The sequence below is a fragment of the Pteropus medius genome, unplaced genomic scaffold (genome assembly GCF_902729225.1).
Source record: "Pteropus medius unplaced genomic scaffold, Ma_sr-lr_union100, whole genome shotgun sequence".
Lineage (NCBI taxonomy): Eukaryota > Metazoa > Chordata > Mammalia > Chiroptera > Pteropodidae > Pteropus > Pteropus medius.
The window spans coordinates 1,898,781-1,917,595 of record NW_024350927.1 but is presented as its reverse complement, the minus strand read 5'-3'; the positions used below and the strand labels follow the sequence as shown (position 1 = coordinate 1,917,595).

At 36.4% G+C, this 18,815-nt stretch overlaps 1 protein-coding gene across 2 annotated transcripts in view; it reads right to left on the bottom strand.

Moving 5' to 3' along the window:
• The window catches only part of FBXO42 (F-box protein 42), a 79,096-nt gene extending 64,219 nt beyond the window's left edge, over positions 1-14,877 (bottom strand). The window contains exon 1 of one of the 2 annotated variants that reach the window (XM_039842108.1): positions 14,659-14,877. The gene's annotated coding sequence lies outside the window, so the exon portion shown is untranslated. The other variant, XM_039842109.1, reaches the window with a different exon arrangement.
• Positions 14,878-18,815: the final 3,938 nt, after the last annotated feature.

The following is an 18,815-nucleotide window of genomic DNA, read 5'->3' as shown; positions in this document are numbered from 1 at the left end:
AAATCTAAGAGGAGGGAAAGCTCCCAAGCTCATTTTATGAGGCCAGCATTACCCTGATTCCAAAACCAGAGAGACATTACAAAGAAAGAAAATTACAAGCCAATATCCCTGATGAACATAGATGTAAAAATCCCCAACAAAATATTAGCAAACCAAATTCAGAATACATTGAAAAGATCATATACTATGATCAAGTGAAATTTATTCCTGGGATGAAATGTTGGTTCGATATCCACAAATCAATTACGTCACATAAAACAAAAACTACAAAAATAAAATGAAAGATAAAAATCAAAACATAAACAGATGCAGAAAAAGCACTTGACAAATTCCAGCATCCATTTATGATAACAACTCTCAGCAAAGTGAGAAGAGGGAACATACCTCAGCATAATAAAGGTCATACATGACAAACCCACAGCTACCATCATATTCAACAGAGCAAAGCTAATAGCATTTTTAAGATCGGGAACAAGACAAGATATCCACTTTCACCACTGACATTTTATTAGAAGTCCTAGCCACAGCAATCAGACAAGAAAAAGAAATAAAAGGCATCCAAATTGGAAAGGAATAAGTGAAACTATCATTATTTGCAGATGACAGGATATTACAAGAGAACCCTGAAGATTCCACCAAAAAACTATTAGAACTGATAAATTCAGTAAAGTAGCAGGATACAAAATTAATATTCGGAAGTTGGTTGCATATTTTTATATATCAACAAACTATCAGAAAGAGAAAATAAGAAAACTCCCATTTACAATTGAATCAAAAAATAAAACACCTAGGAATCAATTTAACCAAGGAGGTAAAAGACTTATACTCAGAATATTATAAAATGTTAAAAAAAGAAATCAAAGATACAAATAAATGGAAGCATAAACCATGCTCCTGGATTGGAAGAATTAATATCTTTAAAATGTCTATACTACCCAAAGCAATCTATAGATTCAATGCAATCACTATTGAAAAACTAATGGTATTTTTCAAAGAACTAGAACAAATAATCCTAAAAGGAATATAGAACAACAAAATACCCAAATAGCCATAGCAATTTTAAGAACAAAGTTAGAGGTTTCATGCTACCTGATATCAAACTACACTATAACGCTAGAGTAATCAAAACAGCATGGTACTAACATATAAAGACCCACAGATCAATGGAACAGAATATAGAGCCCAGAGATAAAGCCAAGCCTATATGTTCAATTAATTTATGACAAAGGAGGCAAGAATATACAATGGGGTAAAGACAGTCTCTTTAATAAATGGTGTTGGAAAAACTGGGGAGATACATGCAAAAAAAAGGAAACTCGACCACTTTCTTATACCATATACAAGAATAAACTCAAAACAGATTTAAGACTTAAATGTAACACTCAAAACTATAGAACTCCAAGAAGAAAACATAGGCAGTAAACTCTGACACTGCTCTTAATAATAATGTTTTGGATGTATCTCCTCAGGCAAGAGAAACAAATGTAAAGAACAGACAAATAGGGCTACATTAAACTAAAAAGTTTTTGTACAGCAAAGGAAACCATCAACAAAAGGAAAAGACAGCCTACCAAATGAGAGAAGATATTCACCAATGATATGTCTGATAAGGGGTTAATATCCAAACTATATAAAGAACTCGCGTAACACAAAAAAACAAACAAAAGAAAAACAACTCCAAATAATATGATTTAAAAATGGGCAGAGGACCTGAATAGACATTTCTCCAAAGAGGATGTACAGATGGCCAGTAGAATTATGAGTAGATGCTCAATGTCACTATTCATCAGAAAAATACAAATTAAAATCACAATGAGCTATCACCTCACACCCGTCAGGATGGCTGTCATCAATAAAATAACAAATAAGTGTTAGCGAGGATGTGGAGAAAAGGGAACCCTCATACACTGGTGGGACTGCAAACTGGTGCAGCCACTATGTATGGAGGTTTCTCAAAAAATTAAAAATAGAAATGCCTTATGACCCAGCAGTTCTAATTCTAGGCATTTATATATATTCTGTAATCTTTTTAATGTCAAGTATCATCTCACAATTTAAAATCTCATGCTGCTCTCTCTAAAATTTCCTGAAACTATTTTTCATCATGTAATAAGTATCTATTTCTTGATTTCCAAATAATTTTACAAACTCATTTCATTTTGGTGGTTTGTTACTTTGTACAAGTATTTCTGCCTTCTGAGTGGAGAAGAACACTTTGTATGTAATAAAAAAGAAGTATTTTCTTTTAAATTTGCAAAAATAATTTTCTAATTATGGTCTTTTATGAAGAAGTAGTATAGAAACTATATTTTACTGATAAAGTAACTAAACTTAGGCATTTTATTTATAGTAATGCTCATCTGCTTATTTTATACTAGAAAAAAATATTCTTCTTTCTTATTTTCCTCCAAAATGACCCACAGTTGACTTCTTGACTAAAGTATTCCAATTAAAAAAACCTAAAACTAAGAAAACTTTCTCTTAAAATCAGCTTAGCCACAAGTTCTCTTTACATCATTTTTTATAAAATGCAGCAGTAACTGAAGGAAGCCTAGTTATATTTCAGTGTTTATTTTAATTTTATAAAGAAACGCCTACTTAACTAAAACAATAGATTAGCATAATTATCTTCAGTATTACTTTTTATTTACAAAGTGCCATGGCCAGAACCAGGAGTTACCTGTAAACTTAAAGAATTGAAGGAAAAAAATTACTTTTCAGATTCCAAACAACATAATTGCACCAAATTCTACAAATTTTTGCTGCCTACCAGAAAATGATTTATAAATTCAACATCACACATATATGTACAGGTGGCAGGGTTAGAGGGAAAGGCTTAAGATTTAGATGTTACGAAGAATTTTATTATTAATAACATTCACTTGCAGTGGTATGAATATCAAATTTAAGACTAATCGAGATGTAGTCATAGTCATTTATATGTAAAGATGGAATCACCAGGACTATTCTATTTATCCTACTTCTGAACTAAATTTTCAAGTTTTCCAGTCAGAATTGACATTGGCAATTTTTTACATTGCTGAGCCTCCTCTGCTGGTTTAGCAGCAGTAGTTATACCAAAATTAGTTGCAGTACTATTGAATACACTTTCATTAAATTCATGAAATAAATGAATGTGTATTTCATTTTCTAAAATGTATACTTTGTTTAAAGCAAGCTACATTAACTTTAGACTTAAAAAGTAAGGGAAGTTGTTAGTAAAATAAAAAGATGTACATTAGTAAAGAAAGACATGGTTCAACTCATTTTTTACATTCACAAAAATGACTTCATAAAATAGAATCTAATTTGTACAATATTGGTCATTTAAAAATAAGTTGTCATTTATAGTAAGTAAACACCTGCATAACAATACTGTCAATATATAGTGTTATGAATACATAAATACATAGTAAAATATACAAACAAACATGCATGGGAATGATAAACACCAAATTCATTTTGGTTATTTTAGAGAGAGATAAAGGCAATTGAGATTAGAAGGGGAACACATATGGTTTCAACTGTTACCTGTGTCTTATATTTTACTTTAAAAAAAATTCTGGTGCAAATATGGCAAAAGAACAAACTTGACAAAGCAAGATGAAAAGTTAAAAAGATTTTATTGCCCCTAAAAATATTTTTCTGTAAAATGTGCTATAAAACATGGTATTTCTTTTTTTAAAGAAATAGGAAAATATTCTTGAATCACTCTATTGGGTACTTCAATTTAATTAAGTTAAATATTACAGTGAAATTAAAGAAACAATCAATTTTACATGTGAGTAAGATGAAAAAACTGCTAGGAATAAAGTTTGTTTTTTAATAAATAAGAAAGAAATGTATTATCATTCACATAAGGATGTGAAGACAGTCGGCCCTCTGTATCCATGAGTTCCATATCCACAGATATGGAAACTATTAAAAAAAAAGGTTGTTGCTTACATGTACTATGTAGTTAGGTCTACAATGGTTTAGTCTATATTGAACATGCACAGACTTTTACTTTGTCATTATTCCATAAATACAGTATAACAACTATTTACAAAGCTTTTACATTGTATTAAGTATTATAAGTAATCTAGAAATGACTTAAAGTATAAGGGATGATGTATGTGGATTCTATGCAAATAGCATACCATTTTATAATAAGGGACTTGAGCATCTTTGGATTTTAGAATTCTCAGGGGTCCTGAAACCAACTACCTTTGGATACTTGTATACCTAATGCCACTGAACTGTACACTTAAAAATGGCTAAATGGTTACTTTTATGATATGTATAGTTTATCACAATAAAAAAGAAATGAATTATGAGCCAGGCCAAATTAAATCGAAGAAATACAGTATTTTATTTTTAGGTAAAAACTAAGGACAAAAATTCCAAGTGGGAATTTCTGCCGATAACAGCAGAAATCCAAAGCTGAAAGCACAGATGACTGGCCCACTAATGTAATTCAATCTCAATCAGAATGGATCAAAAATATGAAAAATAGCACAAAAAGAAATTTAAGATCAGACTGCCATCACTCCTATGGACAAAGTGAAGTGAAAAGCAAATCTTAAATTTATTTTAAAGAACAAATTTCTGAAATTTTCCAACTTTATCTGTCACCACTATTTTGATTCTTCAAATTCAGTTTAATTTTGGATCATTATACATTTCCCTTGGTTTCTACTGTCTCTGGCCCCTCATTTTGAGGTTCCTTTATTCTTTCATATACTAAATGTGGAGGCAGCCCCTAAAATTCCACTTTTGCCTTCTCTTTCTTTGCTACGCCTTCTCCGTAGGCAAACACACGGTTTCAAATATAACTGCCAAGAGAATGACTCATCGGACTGTGAGAAGCTTGAGGTTAAAGACTGATGTGTTCATTTAATACGCCTGGCAAAAGGCAGATTCAATTAAACATTTATTTGTTCAAAAGGATGGATGGAGGGAGGGAGGGAGGGAGGGAGGGAAGGAGGGATGGACGGACAGGCAGATGGGTGGATGGATGAAAAGATTAATCACTCTAAAACTCATCTTTAGGCCTGATTCTCCTGAACTACATCTCCTCATTCTCCTATTTTCAACTGCCTTCTGGACAGCTGACACCTAATTCATATTGAACATTTTCTCAGCCATCTGCTTATCTCCCTGCTTACCTGACTCAAAGCCTAGGAGTCATCTTTCATTCTTCCTTTTGTCAAATTTCTCTCACATTCACCATTCCTCCCAATTCTTTCCACTGCTGCTCATCAGGCCAAATCGCCTCTTAAAGAAACTACTGCAATACAGAATATTAGTTGGATTTCACACTGCTCACTCCTTCCTTCTCCAATCTATCCTTTATTTTGCTTCAGGATTAATATTTACAGTGCAAATCTGGATCGAAAGCTTTCATCGATTCCTCAATGCCTATTCTTCAACATCGAAGGTCCTTAGCACTGGGTTTTTTTATTGTAGTAAAATATATATCACATAAAATTTAACATTTTAATCATTTTAAAGTATACATTTCAATGGTATTAAGTGCATTCACACTGTACAACCATAAACACTATCCATCTCCAGAACCTTTTCATCACCCTAAATGGAAACTCTATACCCATTAAACACTAACTCTCCATCCTCCCTTCTTCAGCTGCTGGTAACCACTATTCTACTTTCCGTCTCTATGAGCTGGACTACTCTAGGTACCTCATATAAGTGGAATCATAAAATACTTGCTCTGTTTTTGGCTGGCTAATTTCACTTAACATAAATTCGTTAAGGTTCATCCATGTTGTAGTTATATCAGAATTTCATTCCTTTTTCAGACTGAATAATATTCCACCGTACGTATATAAAACTCATTTTCTTTATCCATTTATCTACCAAAGGACATTGGTTGTTTTCGCCTTTTCGCTACTGTGAATATTCTACTATGAACACTGATATACAAATACCTGTTTGAGCTCCTGCTCTTAATTTTTTTGGTGATATAACCAGAAATGGAATTGCTGGATCTCAAGGTAATTCTGTTTAATTTTTTGACAAACTGATCCACAGTTTAAAGTCTCCACAATCTGAGTCTAACCTCACTTTTTGTATGCCTCTCCCTATTCCAGTCTAGTCTTCTATCATTCAGCCAAATTGAATCTTGATAGAGCCTCTTCCTTCCTACCTACATGATCCTTTGCTCTTGGTACTCTGGGATACAACTTTATATGTGCAAATTGGCCTTTTTTCAAGCTGGTTCAAGCGCCACCTACTCCAGAAAATCTTCCCTGATTTCTCCAACTACAAGGAATTTCTTATTCTGAATTCTCTTAGTATTTCCTTCTCGCTTTCTGACATATATAATAATCAGGTACTTGTCTTTCTAGCAAATATGGGTTATATGTCTAATTCATGTCTATACTGCCTTCAGTAACTAGGAAGTAGTAGACAAAGGATAAATGAATGGAATGGATTAATGACAAAGGAATAAAGATAAAATATAATTCAAAATTTCCAATCAAGTTGAGGGCTCAGATAAATTTAATTTGCCTATGGTTACACAGAAAAAGAAAATGACTCCATTTTTAAAGAGAAAGTATAAATCAATCATTGAAATTAATTTAAAATCATCCTCAAAAAAATAACTGTAGCATGTTCCTTTATATGGTATCTTGCATATAGACTTTCACCTTCCCCTATTAGCTCATTCTTCAAAATGTCCTTCCCTTTATTGTTATTACCCCTGCTATGATGCTGGTCATTATTATCCACACTTAAAGTACTGTAGCAAACACCTAACATTCGACTTCCCTGACTCCAGTCTTGAGCCCCATCAATCTGTTTTGAAGTCTCTAGGAAAGAATTCACTAAGTTTAAGTGAATGTGAAGTGTGATGAAAATGGTGTTTCAAGAAGGAGAATTCAAAATACTCTATAATCCCACAATATTCCTATCAAAACTGTTTACATATGTAGCCAGTTTCCTCAATGACACACAAAACATTCTTCAAAAAGCCTCATACATTTTGACAAGATGCTGTAAGAGAATAAAATATTTTCATTTCTACTTATATTTTGCAACCTCCAATGAAAAAACTGATTGAGGCAAGGATCATTAAAGGACACTAAAACCAACAGTAAATGATGGTTGAGGAATAGAGTAACTATATTGTGCTAAATTGCTCCACAGATTACTTAAACCTTGTAAAGGGAAAACTTTATAATGGAAAGATCTAAGACTGTCACGTTAATTAAGTGATCAAATTTAGCATTATAATAGTGGAAAAACATGACATAAAGTGTGATATGAGTATACAGTGTCATAAAAGATTGCAAATGTGAATATATGATCAAACCTTTAGACTTGCTTTAAAAGGGGATAAAGAGTTAAATGACACAAGGAAAGATTGAGACAAATCATGAATGTGGAAGAGTCTACCAGAGATCTAGACCAGTCTATTCAAAAAGTCAATGTCATTGAGGAAAAGAAAAAAATTGGGGAAGAGGATTGTTTTAGATTAAGAAGCAAAAGCTAAATAACAATCAAAAGCAATTTGGGAATCCTGATTGGATCCTGGTTCCTACTTTGGTCCTTTGCACTTGCTGTTCCTTAGCAGTAAAGATCCTGCCTTGTTTATCTTTCAGCCTGAGCATCACCTTGTCATTGAGGCCTTCTCTAAAGTACCCAATTTCAATTCCAGTCACACACTGCATAATGACATTTCTGTCAGGGACAGATCATGTATATGACGGTGGTATACCATACAGCCTAGATGTGTTAATAGGCCATACCATTTAGGTTTGTGTAAACACACTCTAAGATGTTCACACAATGACAAAATCACCTAAGGACGCATTACTCAAAATGTATCCCCGTTGTTAAACGGCACGTGACTCTTATTAGTCTTCCCTTTCTGCCCCATGTCATTATCACATCATCTTATTTTATTTTCTTTATAGTACTTATTACCATCTAAAATTTTGTTCATTCATTAATTACTTTCTCCAATCTCAAAATAAGATCCAGGAAATTAGAGACCTTGCCTGTTTTTAACCACTGTATCCCTAACACTTTTAACCATGCCTAGCACTTAGTTGCATTCAATAAATGTTTGTTGAATGAACGGGCCAATGAACAAACAGGGAGAAAAAATTCAACGAACACTTGGAGTCATGTAATACTTCGGAAAGCTCACGAGGAACATCAACCCATAACAATCAAAAGTACAGTAAGTCCAACCTAATGTCATCGATAGGTTATGTAATTTTAAGCAAAACAACATATAACAAAACCAAACTTACCATAGGCTAATTGGTATAAACAAGAGTTAAGCTTCTATGGCATCTCATCAAAATTATAAGGAAATGACGTCTAATAAAACGTCAAGGACCTGCTGTATATGCCGAATAAATGTGTGAGTGCCTAATATGTAAGTACAAAATGTGCCTATAAGGCACTAAAAATATTATATATGAATTATATTGCATGATATATATTTTTAAAGCTATCTGGCAGGAAATAATTAGCATAATAATTTTAGGATATAAACTTTAACCTAACTGCAAGGGCTACAGTGGTTCAACATTAGTGCATACAGGAGTCTACAGAGCTGGACAGGGTAGTTAAATGGAAAAAAAAAAATGCCTCCTACCTAGGAAGATGCGTGTTCCAGGGTACAAACAAACATGATATATACAGGAGGCAGTGAGACTATCCTGACTTGAATAGACTGCATGACGGGTGCTATGGAGAATAATGCTGAAAATGTACAATGAGGGCCATATGGAAAGCTTCAAAAATAAGTACAGGAGCTAGGCAATAATGAGTTATCCCAGGTTCTTGATCAGAAGAGAAACATTTGGATAGTATTCCTTTAAGACTGGTCTGTCATAATACTGTCACCTCAATCTTAACCATTTCCAAAGATTACCAAGAAGAAAAACTCAAATAATAGCTACTGTTTGAGTGTTCGCCATATGTTAGGCATTTAGTTGAATACTTTACACGTATGTCATGAGGTAGGAATTGTAATTTCTCTTTTGGAAATGAAGGAGACTGAGATCACACAACTAGCAAATGGCAGAGCACTGACAACAAGACCAGCTAAGAACTATAACGCTAATTCAGTCTGCCTTTGGATCATAAAAGCCCAGCTAGAGTCATGGCAGCAAATATGAGGAGTAACAGAGAAATATGAGGGATACTGATGAGGATAATACAGAACTAGATGGCAGGATACAAAAGATAAAAAAGAGTATTAAAAAAATGATTCCCAGTTTTACAATCTATCAGACCAGAATAAAGTTATTCTACCTACAGAAATGGGAATGTTAAAAAGGAAACTTGGTTGGTGAAGGTTTTTGTCTTAAGGAAGAAGATGAAATAATGGACTTCACAGTTGTGAACACTTGTACAGTTCAGTCAGAGGATATGCCCTATAAAATCCCTGGAAAACCAAGAGGCATAAAAGAAAGATAGCATCTAGATGGATCTAAGAGACATCAGATCAGTGGTGTGAAATGAAGCCATGCGTAAGCCCAGTTCTCCAAAGATAGAAAGAGAAGCACAGGGGAAAAGAAAATATGTGTTCCTGCTGCAAGACAGGTGTGCCATGGGGACTATACACTATAAGGAAACTAGGAGGTAAGTTCACCTTGTCCCAGTTTTAATGTTCCATAAAAACAATAATAATGTTTAAGATTTGAGCATTTACTATGTGTTACGCTATCAGTGACATGTATTTTTACATGTATTTTCATATTTAATTGTCCCATAGCATAGGATAGGCATTATTAACCTCACTTTATAGATGAGGAGACTTAAACAGAACTAGGGTATGATGAGCCTGGGTCTACCTGAGGCCAAAGTCTATTTTAATAACTATGTTAAAATAAATGGTTACCAAGCCAGCACATAGAGCATAATAAACTATTAGGCTACCTTCTAAAATCTGTGGTAATATATACATAATATAGTTCGCCATTTTCACCATTTTTAAGTATGCAGTTCAATGGCATTAAGTACATTCACTTTGATGTGCAACCATCTCCACCAACCATCTCTAGAACTCTGTCATCATCCCAAACTGAAAATCTACATTCATTAAATACTAACTCCCCATTCCCTCCTCTCCCCTAGCAACTACCATTCTATCTCTGTCTCCATGAATTGGACTTCTCTAGGTACCTCACATAAATGTAATCACACAATATTTGTTCTTTTATGTCTGGTTTATTTCACCTAGCATAATGCCTCAAGATTTCACTACCAGTAAGTTACTTTCAAGTTACATAAAATGTGAAATTCTAACCCACCTGTCATCATGCATATCTACGGAGAATTGTATTCCAAAACTCCATTGATTTATGAAGCACACTTTTGGAAGACAGAACTGCATTTACTGAGAAAAAGGAGACAGGTAAGGAAGACAGACAAATCAAAATTTGAAGTACCCACAGGAACTTTAAAACTTTAGATACTAAAGAAGAGAGCAGCCTGGTTGATCTTGACTAGACCAAAGGATCTGTTTGGAGAGATGGTATTAAGTATCACAAAACAAAAGCTAAGAAAGCAGTCCTGCAAAACATACTGCAAACACAACAGTGCCTGATCCCAAGACAAGACAAGACACTGTTCCTTCTGTACAAGAGACAGCAAGACCGCTAGCAAAAATTTTAGAAATAAATGGATAACTCCATTTTCTTTTGACTTCCACTGAAAAGCCAGCAAATGGGAGCGACAACATTTAGTAAAAACTCTATCGATGAATTCATAATTAACATCAATCTTTCTCCAAAGACTGCACCAAGAGGTTCACTCTGGAAAAAACTCCATGTTTTTCAAATAGTTAACACGAATTAAACATTTAAAATGAGAATAAAGGAAACAAATTTGAAAGAGTATGCCATATTAGTGAATTCCTGAAAGTAGCTAAAATAAAGTATCCTAAATATTAAATATTCTAAGGGAATATTATCAGCTGAAACTAAAACTTGTTTGCCTTTATAGAAGTTAAATGAACTACCTCAAATATATATTACCAGAGGACAAGAGAAAATAAGTTACTGTCCAAAGTAATAAAAATTTTCAAGTAACTGTTGCTTTATATAAGATCTATACATTTATCAGATTTATATATATAAACAAGCATCAAAGCACCACAAGATACTTCCACCTTTGAAGCAAAACAGAACAGCCACACTGGAAAAAATGAAAAAAACTTGAGAGAAAATAAATTAAAAAGTAGAAATACAGGAAAAATCAAAATTCAAAGTAAATTTGCTATCCAATACTTGCATAAGTAGGGAAATGCAAAATTAAACTACAGGAGTACCACTAAGTCATAATTTTACAAGACATGTAAAAGAATGTCACAAGAAACAATTTTAAAAGTAAGCTGTATTATGAGCTTAATACTGGGCAATTTTTAAATGACTTGTCTGTAGGTCATACCTTTCTGCATATAACGACCTGTCATAATACAGAAGACGAACAAACTCATTACCTTCATTTTTCCGGCAACCACAACCTTAAAGCACTCATCTTCAGTTAAGACACAGATTGTACATGTTCAACTAATTCTGCACCACTTAAAGATTCTACTCAATCCAAAAACTCAGAAAATTTGTGCAATGTGGAAAACAACATGAAAATTAATTATAAAATACTACAGCACTAAGATGAGGAACTTGTACTGGGATACAGAAGTTCAATACCAGAGATGCTAAGCAAACTCAACCACATAAACAGATTCTATAAAATAGTTTAGCTCTGGCTTAACCTGTCAGCTTCACCCAAAAAGGAAAAACACCTTCTCATTTTATTATTGGAAGAAAGGAGACAGTACTAATAACCCCTTATAGTCAACATTCTAAGCAACTGACAACTAAACATGTATTAACAAAATGTGATCAAATTAAAATCATACAGCGCTTCTCATGACAGTTTACAAAACAAAAACAAAAGCATCATCACTCTAAAGTTAACATCACTCTGTAATCAGAGATATTTTAATTGCAGCTGCAATGTTTGCATTAGTTGCCTGTGTGTATGACTCACTCTCAGAAAGGTTCTCTCAAGACTCTTGAATTTGTGAGAATGCAGAAACCATAACTGGGGCATACTGTGTGGGAAGTGTCATGACAGTGAATGAATAAAAGGAGAAAAGAACTCATGATAAAAAAATTTTTAAGTTTTTATAAAAAGCAAGTCACTCACAAAAGTCAATTTTTCTGCAGAGTAACAGGAAAGGTTGGGGAAAGCTATCCTGGCACTGAGACGCCTTCCCTGACTCTCTCTTGGCTGGATTCAGTGCACTTCTTACACTACAATACACAGTACTTAACTGGTTTCCTTGTCTGGCTCCCTGACGAGACTGTAGGAAACTTGAGACCAAAAGCTGTCTTGTCTTAGAATCATTAGTACCTACTTCCCAAAATGCCCAGCACACAGAGGGCCCTAGGTAGTTGTTTTCGTAAAATTGATTACTGAATAATCAATCTTACATTTACCTTTCATGTTACACAGCACTTTCACAAATGTTACCTCTTTCGATTCACACAACAATCTTGTAAAATGGGAAGGACATTATTTAACCAAATGGATTCTGGTTTCATAAAGAGTTGTTACTTCAATGACCTCAATAACCCTGAAAATCACGAAGATCATCACTATTTGTTCATCTTTGTGATAACTTCTCCTTGGGACTCAATATCATTGTAAAACTCAGAGGTTCTGCTAGCATTTTCTATGCTTGCTCTTCATAATAGGTAGGAAACACGTAGCTCTGAATTTTACAGAAGGGTTCTAACTACACAAAGCAGTGTTAAATTAAGGTTCTTCTAGAAATCAGACATAAGAAGCATCCTAAGCTATTTTTCCTGCTCTTGTTCCTTTTGTGACTCTGAAAAGGTAAAGAATTATTACAAAATGCAAAATGCTGGAGTGAATGATGTCATGGATGTCATCAAGTTGCATCAATACCTGATGATGATTTAGCACAACAATGCAACACATTATGCCAAGAGGCATAATGTCAAATCACTAGGATGTTTTACTGCATTAATTTTGAGACTCTTTATTATTATTAGCAAATTGAAATATAGAGTGGCTCTCCAATTTCCTACGACAGAGTTGTGGCTCAGGTTTATGTCCTTAGCAAAGGTACTAAGTAAATATACAAATCTCATGGAAATGGCTTTAAGAAAAGGAAAAAATGGTCAAAGAACTAGCTAACATTAAACTAAACAGTTGTCATTTTAACAATTAAAAGCTTTTCTGAAATAGACAGAACATCCGTGGATCAATGTAGGTTGAGTAATATATCTATACCTGGCTTGTCAAAAGCAAACAGTTACAAAGTATAAAATGACAACATACAAATGAAAAGACCCCAATCAGATTATACACATGAATATGCTCTAAGTTAGGAATTTGACAGAGCATCACTAATCACCATAAAAGCTACAAACTGAATTTTAAATGTTCAATTCTAAGTAATGGTATTTCCTCTCAAATTTTCCTTGTCCCTTTAAACTCATGATGTCATCATTCCTAAGCACAAGCAAAACAAATTGAGGTTACAAAAGGTATTTGGTATGTCCAACCTAAAGCTATCACTTCTACAATTCCCTATAGCACAATTCCCAATGAAGCCATCATTGCTCAAGAAAAAGACCACAAGGCTTCAAACCAGCTTCCCTACGTTAGAGCAACGAAATCAGCCTCTAAATTAGCATTTGAACAACATTTGAATAAAAAAGTTGTTCTCAGAATGGAACAAGCATAGTACCATGGCACTGCCAGCAAGTGAAAACTAGTAATGTGTCTGAATCTTCATCCAGAGCAATCAGAATCCTACCACAGAAAAGTCCAAAAGCTTTGGCCATTAGGAAATGAAGCTTTTATTTTCCTAATAATATTCGGGAGATTTTATAGGTAAAAGCAATCGGCTATTCCGAATCTTAACAATGCAAAGGTTTCAAACGAAAGAGGACTTCATTAGCACCGAACTTACTCTGCAGACACTATCAAGATTGTACAATTTTTTCTTCATTTACAAATTCATTCCCACCCTCCACTGTTCCCTCTGTACAAACAATTCTCACCAGAAGGCTTCCAGAGTCACAACGTGGATTACTGTCTGAACCAAGGAGATCCACAGTTCTCACTTCGCTGGGAGAAGACTCAAAAAGCTAAAGGGTAGGAAAGGCTGCTTGTGTTTTATTTTTTAAGCCAATTCCAAAATCTTCCCTTTGCAGCTGCAGCTTCAGAGATGCTGGCCCCTCGCCGCAGCCCCAATTTCGGAGGGCACCGGACTCCGGCTTCTCTCGCAAGGCGTTAAAGATTCGGGGGCGGGCGAAAGGCTACCTGACATCCTTACAGACATTCTTGCCCTGGTCACACACCCTTTCGTGGCCCCGGTGAGGAGATGAGAACCGCCTTGCTTGAAGAGAGGAGCCGGGTGCACTCCCATCCCAAGGGCTGGCTGAAAAGGGGCTCTCCTCTTCCCTGCCTAACCCAGGGAGGCCGAGGATGACGAAAGCAAGGTCTCCAGGCCAGCCGGCACGAAACCCCGCGCGGAGTGCAGGGCCTTAAGCCGAGCCCGGGGCGCCCACTGCCCGCTGCGGGCCCGGGGCATAAAGGGCAGGAGGCGCCAGGTCCCCACCGCGGCCCCAGGAGCAGGAGAGACCTCACCTGGCCCAGCCCACGCCACGCTCTCGGGTTAGCTCCGCTGACGACAACGGTGAGGGAGCCGGGACAGGGCCAGAGCAGAGGCGCTCCGCCTCAGGCCGCGCTTGCCGCACTCGGGGTTCCTCACAGCTGGCGGGACCCCGAGCAGTCTGGAGCCGCCATCTTCCTCCACTCAAACGCCGCCGCCGCTGCTGCTCTGGCCAGGAGAAGACAGCGCGGTACGCGCATGCGCCGGGCCCGGCGCAGAGGACGCGCGCGCACGCACACGTCAGCTCGGCGGGCCCGCGCGGGGAGGCCGAGGGGCGGTGCCATTTTGGGAAGGGGCGTGGTCCCGGGCGGAGGTTCTCCAGAGGTTGGAACGACACTCCGGGGAGCGAAGCTGGAGTGGAGAAACGTCGCGCTTCGGCACCTGCCTTAGTTGAGTACAACCGACCTTAGGTCTGCAGTCACCCTCCTTCGCAGTGCCCGGGACAATTGGCTTGAGACTATGATAGATGTTTGGCCAGGAGTTAACTCATTCGTGCCACCAGAGGCCCAATGAGCACCGGGGAGGACTGCGGCGGTTGGAAGTGCTCTTGGATGTCAACTGAAAGAGGGAAACTCAGTGCGTTGGTTGTGCAAGCGACGCCTCCCCTGACCATAGCAACCACCGTGTGACTTACTAGCTCCATTTTTCAGATGAGGGGAAAAGGCGCAGAGATGTATCAGTCATTTTCCCAAGGCCACACATCTTGGCACAGAGGAGGCAGGGTTGGATTTGAACTCAGGCGTATCTGGTTCTCAAGCTCCTGTACTTGCCGCTATCACTATCACCAGGCTAGGTGGTGGGGTCCAGTAAAGTCCCCCTTCCAAGGGAGCAACTTGGTGTGTAGGTGAGAACCTTCATGAACTCATCCAAACAGCATGTGATTTAAGGAAATGCCAGAGATACAGACCCCAAAGGTTTCCAACTTTGCCGTTTGCGTTGAAAACCAAAACCAAAGGAACCTCGAGGTGCCAGCCCAATACCCTAGGATAAAGTGGACCTTCTAGGATATCTCTTGGGACACAGGGCTGGATCAGAACCCAAGTCCCACATCAAGTTTAAGGGCAAGGTGGTATTGGGCAGCAGACTTTGGTCATCTTCACCTTAGAAATCACTAGATCTGTGTTCCTCAAGCTTGAATAATGCAGAAGCCCCTGGGAGTACCTCATGGAATTCCAGTATGAAAAGCGCTGATTTAAGAAACTCAGAAGTTTCAGTTAGAAATGTCACTGCCAAAGAGAAACTTGGCAATTATAACTGATGAAATATTTAAATCATGTCATTAAAAACGCCAAGCTTAAAAATTGTCACAGAACTTGTGACCAATCCCGCCAAAATATCTTGTAGAGCTTAATATTAGAAACACTAGACCAGTTATTAAGTGCCTCCTTGTAAAAATGTAGGTTCCAGGGGCCACCTTATTCTTCCCTTGGACTTTTTCTAAAAAGCTCCCTAGGGATTCTGATGCCCAGTTAGGTTTAGAACTGCTCGATCATGTTAGAACAGGTTCAAATACAGAACCACTCCACCCTGAATCTCCTACCTCAAAGACAGCAGTCATTTTTGTCTGTTTTGTTCACTGCTTTATCATCTAATATAGAGACTGGCACACAATTGGGACTTACTAAATACTTGATGAATCAGTTAATGAACTGGAAATTTGATAACAAAGAGGGCACTCAATCAACAAATATTTAGTGAGCACCTACTATGTGCCAAACCATGTGATATGTATAGTAATATATATATATATTTTTAAACTAACCAAGTCCCTGCTGTCACGAAAGACCCCTACAGTCTACTATGAGAGACAGACAATAAAGTAAATCAACCGATATAAATTTATAAATTGTGATAAACATAAAAGTATTATGATTAAAGCAAAATTAATAATAATCACAGTATTTATCATGTACTCTTATTATGTGCCAAACACTACTAAGTAGGTGCCATTGTTGTGCTTATTTTGCAGATAATAAATTTGAAGCACACAGGGATTAAATAGCTCAACCTGTGGTCACAGGCAGGGTTTGAACCCAAGTGGTCTCACTTCAAAGCCTATGCTCTTGAACTCTACACAATGTTGCTTCTGACAAACAGGAGGAGATAAGATTGAGGTCAGTTTATATATGGTCTGGAATATCAGGAGGAAAACTGGATATTAACTCCTAGTTGGTGGAGATTTGGGGTCAGGGAAGATATGTGATGAAAATGGTGTTTTAGAATAATCTCTCTACAGGATGAAGGCCTATTGGGACATAATAGGAGAGGAGACAAAGGATGAGGCTAGAATGAGAGGGGTGGCTGTTCCCTCTTTAATAAGTGTAAAGGAAAAGTTTTCCTCCAGAGTCCATCCACTAATCAATTCCTGAAATTCTTATGTATGTATTTATTTAGAATAAGTAAGTAAGCTTTGCACATAGAACAATATTTGAAAAGTACAAAAGGACATATAATAAAAATGAAGCTTATCCTACCAGTCCCCTAGCTACCTAGTAAACCTCTCTCCTTCATCAAGGTGACTACTGTTAGAAGTTCCTAATATCTTTCCAAACATGCATAAACAAACACATATACATGCATAAACAAAGAAACCTGAAAATAGCAGCAAAGTATACATACTGCTCTGTACCTTGCTTTTATTTTAAACAAATTCTTATTTTAATTTTGGGGTCATTTAGTGTCAGTATATTTAGAACCATCTAAATTTTGTTAGCAAATTGTATTCTATTCCTTCCTATGGGTGTATCATATATTTTTTAAAACAAATCCTCTAGTGATAGGCATTTAATTTGTTTCCATTCTTTTTTTATTATAAATGAAATAGCAGTGAATATCCTTGTACTTTTGTTATTTGCATACGAGCAAATGTATCTATGTATCTAGGGAAACTTCCTAGAAATGCAGTTGTTGGATCAAAAGGTAGGTATATTTTATATTGGTAAGTTGCCATTTGTTTCTTAACACAACTGTCCACATAGCCTAGGCTTGTGCATCGCATGGTAACTTTTCTCACTATGGGCTTTGCTCTTATATTCCCATCGTACGTCAGTGTTTTGTGTGGTGTATCAAAGGTGCCTGCTGTTCCGAATGCAAGTTTCTAAGCTCCAAACATGACTTTCACAAGAATATTAAAAATATACCACTATCTTAATTTGAGGGCTTTCCCCGCTGAGGAAGAAACTACCACTTCCTCAATTTTAGAACTTATTTAGTCCCATTCTCTCATTCTACAGATGAGGGAGGGATTTGCCCAAGGTCACAAGGGGCCTATATGATTAACTAGGGCTGGCTTCCAGATTACTCATTTGGTGCAATAAAACCTATTTTTTTTGTAACATCTTCAGATGATCTCCAAGATTTCTCTTTCTAGTCTCCAAGAAAATTCAGTACCAGGAATTGCCCAACTAATTCCTTTGTTAAGGCTCATTGCCAAATATAACAAAATTGTGAGAAAATATCTCCCTCTGCTGGTAACAGGCTATAATTACAAAGACTAAAACTAACACGAGTCAGTTGCATTTACGAAAAACTAATCACACTTCAAGAGAGGTTTAGGTAACATCTGATAGACAGCCCCACCTTGCTGTCGCCAAGGCTAGCAGATAATTCACTTAAACGAATAGTTCACAGGAGACTGTATTCAAAGTAAATGTAGTTCCAGCAAGTGAACAAGACAAAATTCTTTATCTTTAAAGTTGGTCAGGCTGTGGGATTTCAGACTTAGAGAATTTGAGTTGCTAGTGGAATATCCACGTGAAAGTGGCGATAAGAAGTCTATCTGTATGAATCAGAAACACCAAATCAGTTAGAGGCTGGAAATCAAATTCGGAAGTCTTTAGCATACAGGGGGTGACTTATACCTTGAGCATCTTGGTAAGAACAGTAGACTGAGGACAGACCCAGAGATGAATGATATTTCAGAGACTGGACGTCATGAAACCAGAGAATTATTAAGCATGTCATTTTAACTTCTAAGTAAAGACTAGTAACACTTAACACATGACTGCAATTTATAATAATAGTTATCACTAGGAACAGAAATTTCAAAATTTCACAACAGGAAGCTGTTCTTTCAGAAGAATTAATGACATACTAAAAAAAAAGTTCCAACTCAGATAACTCGATTATAGCA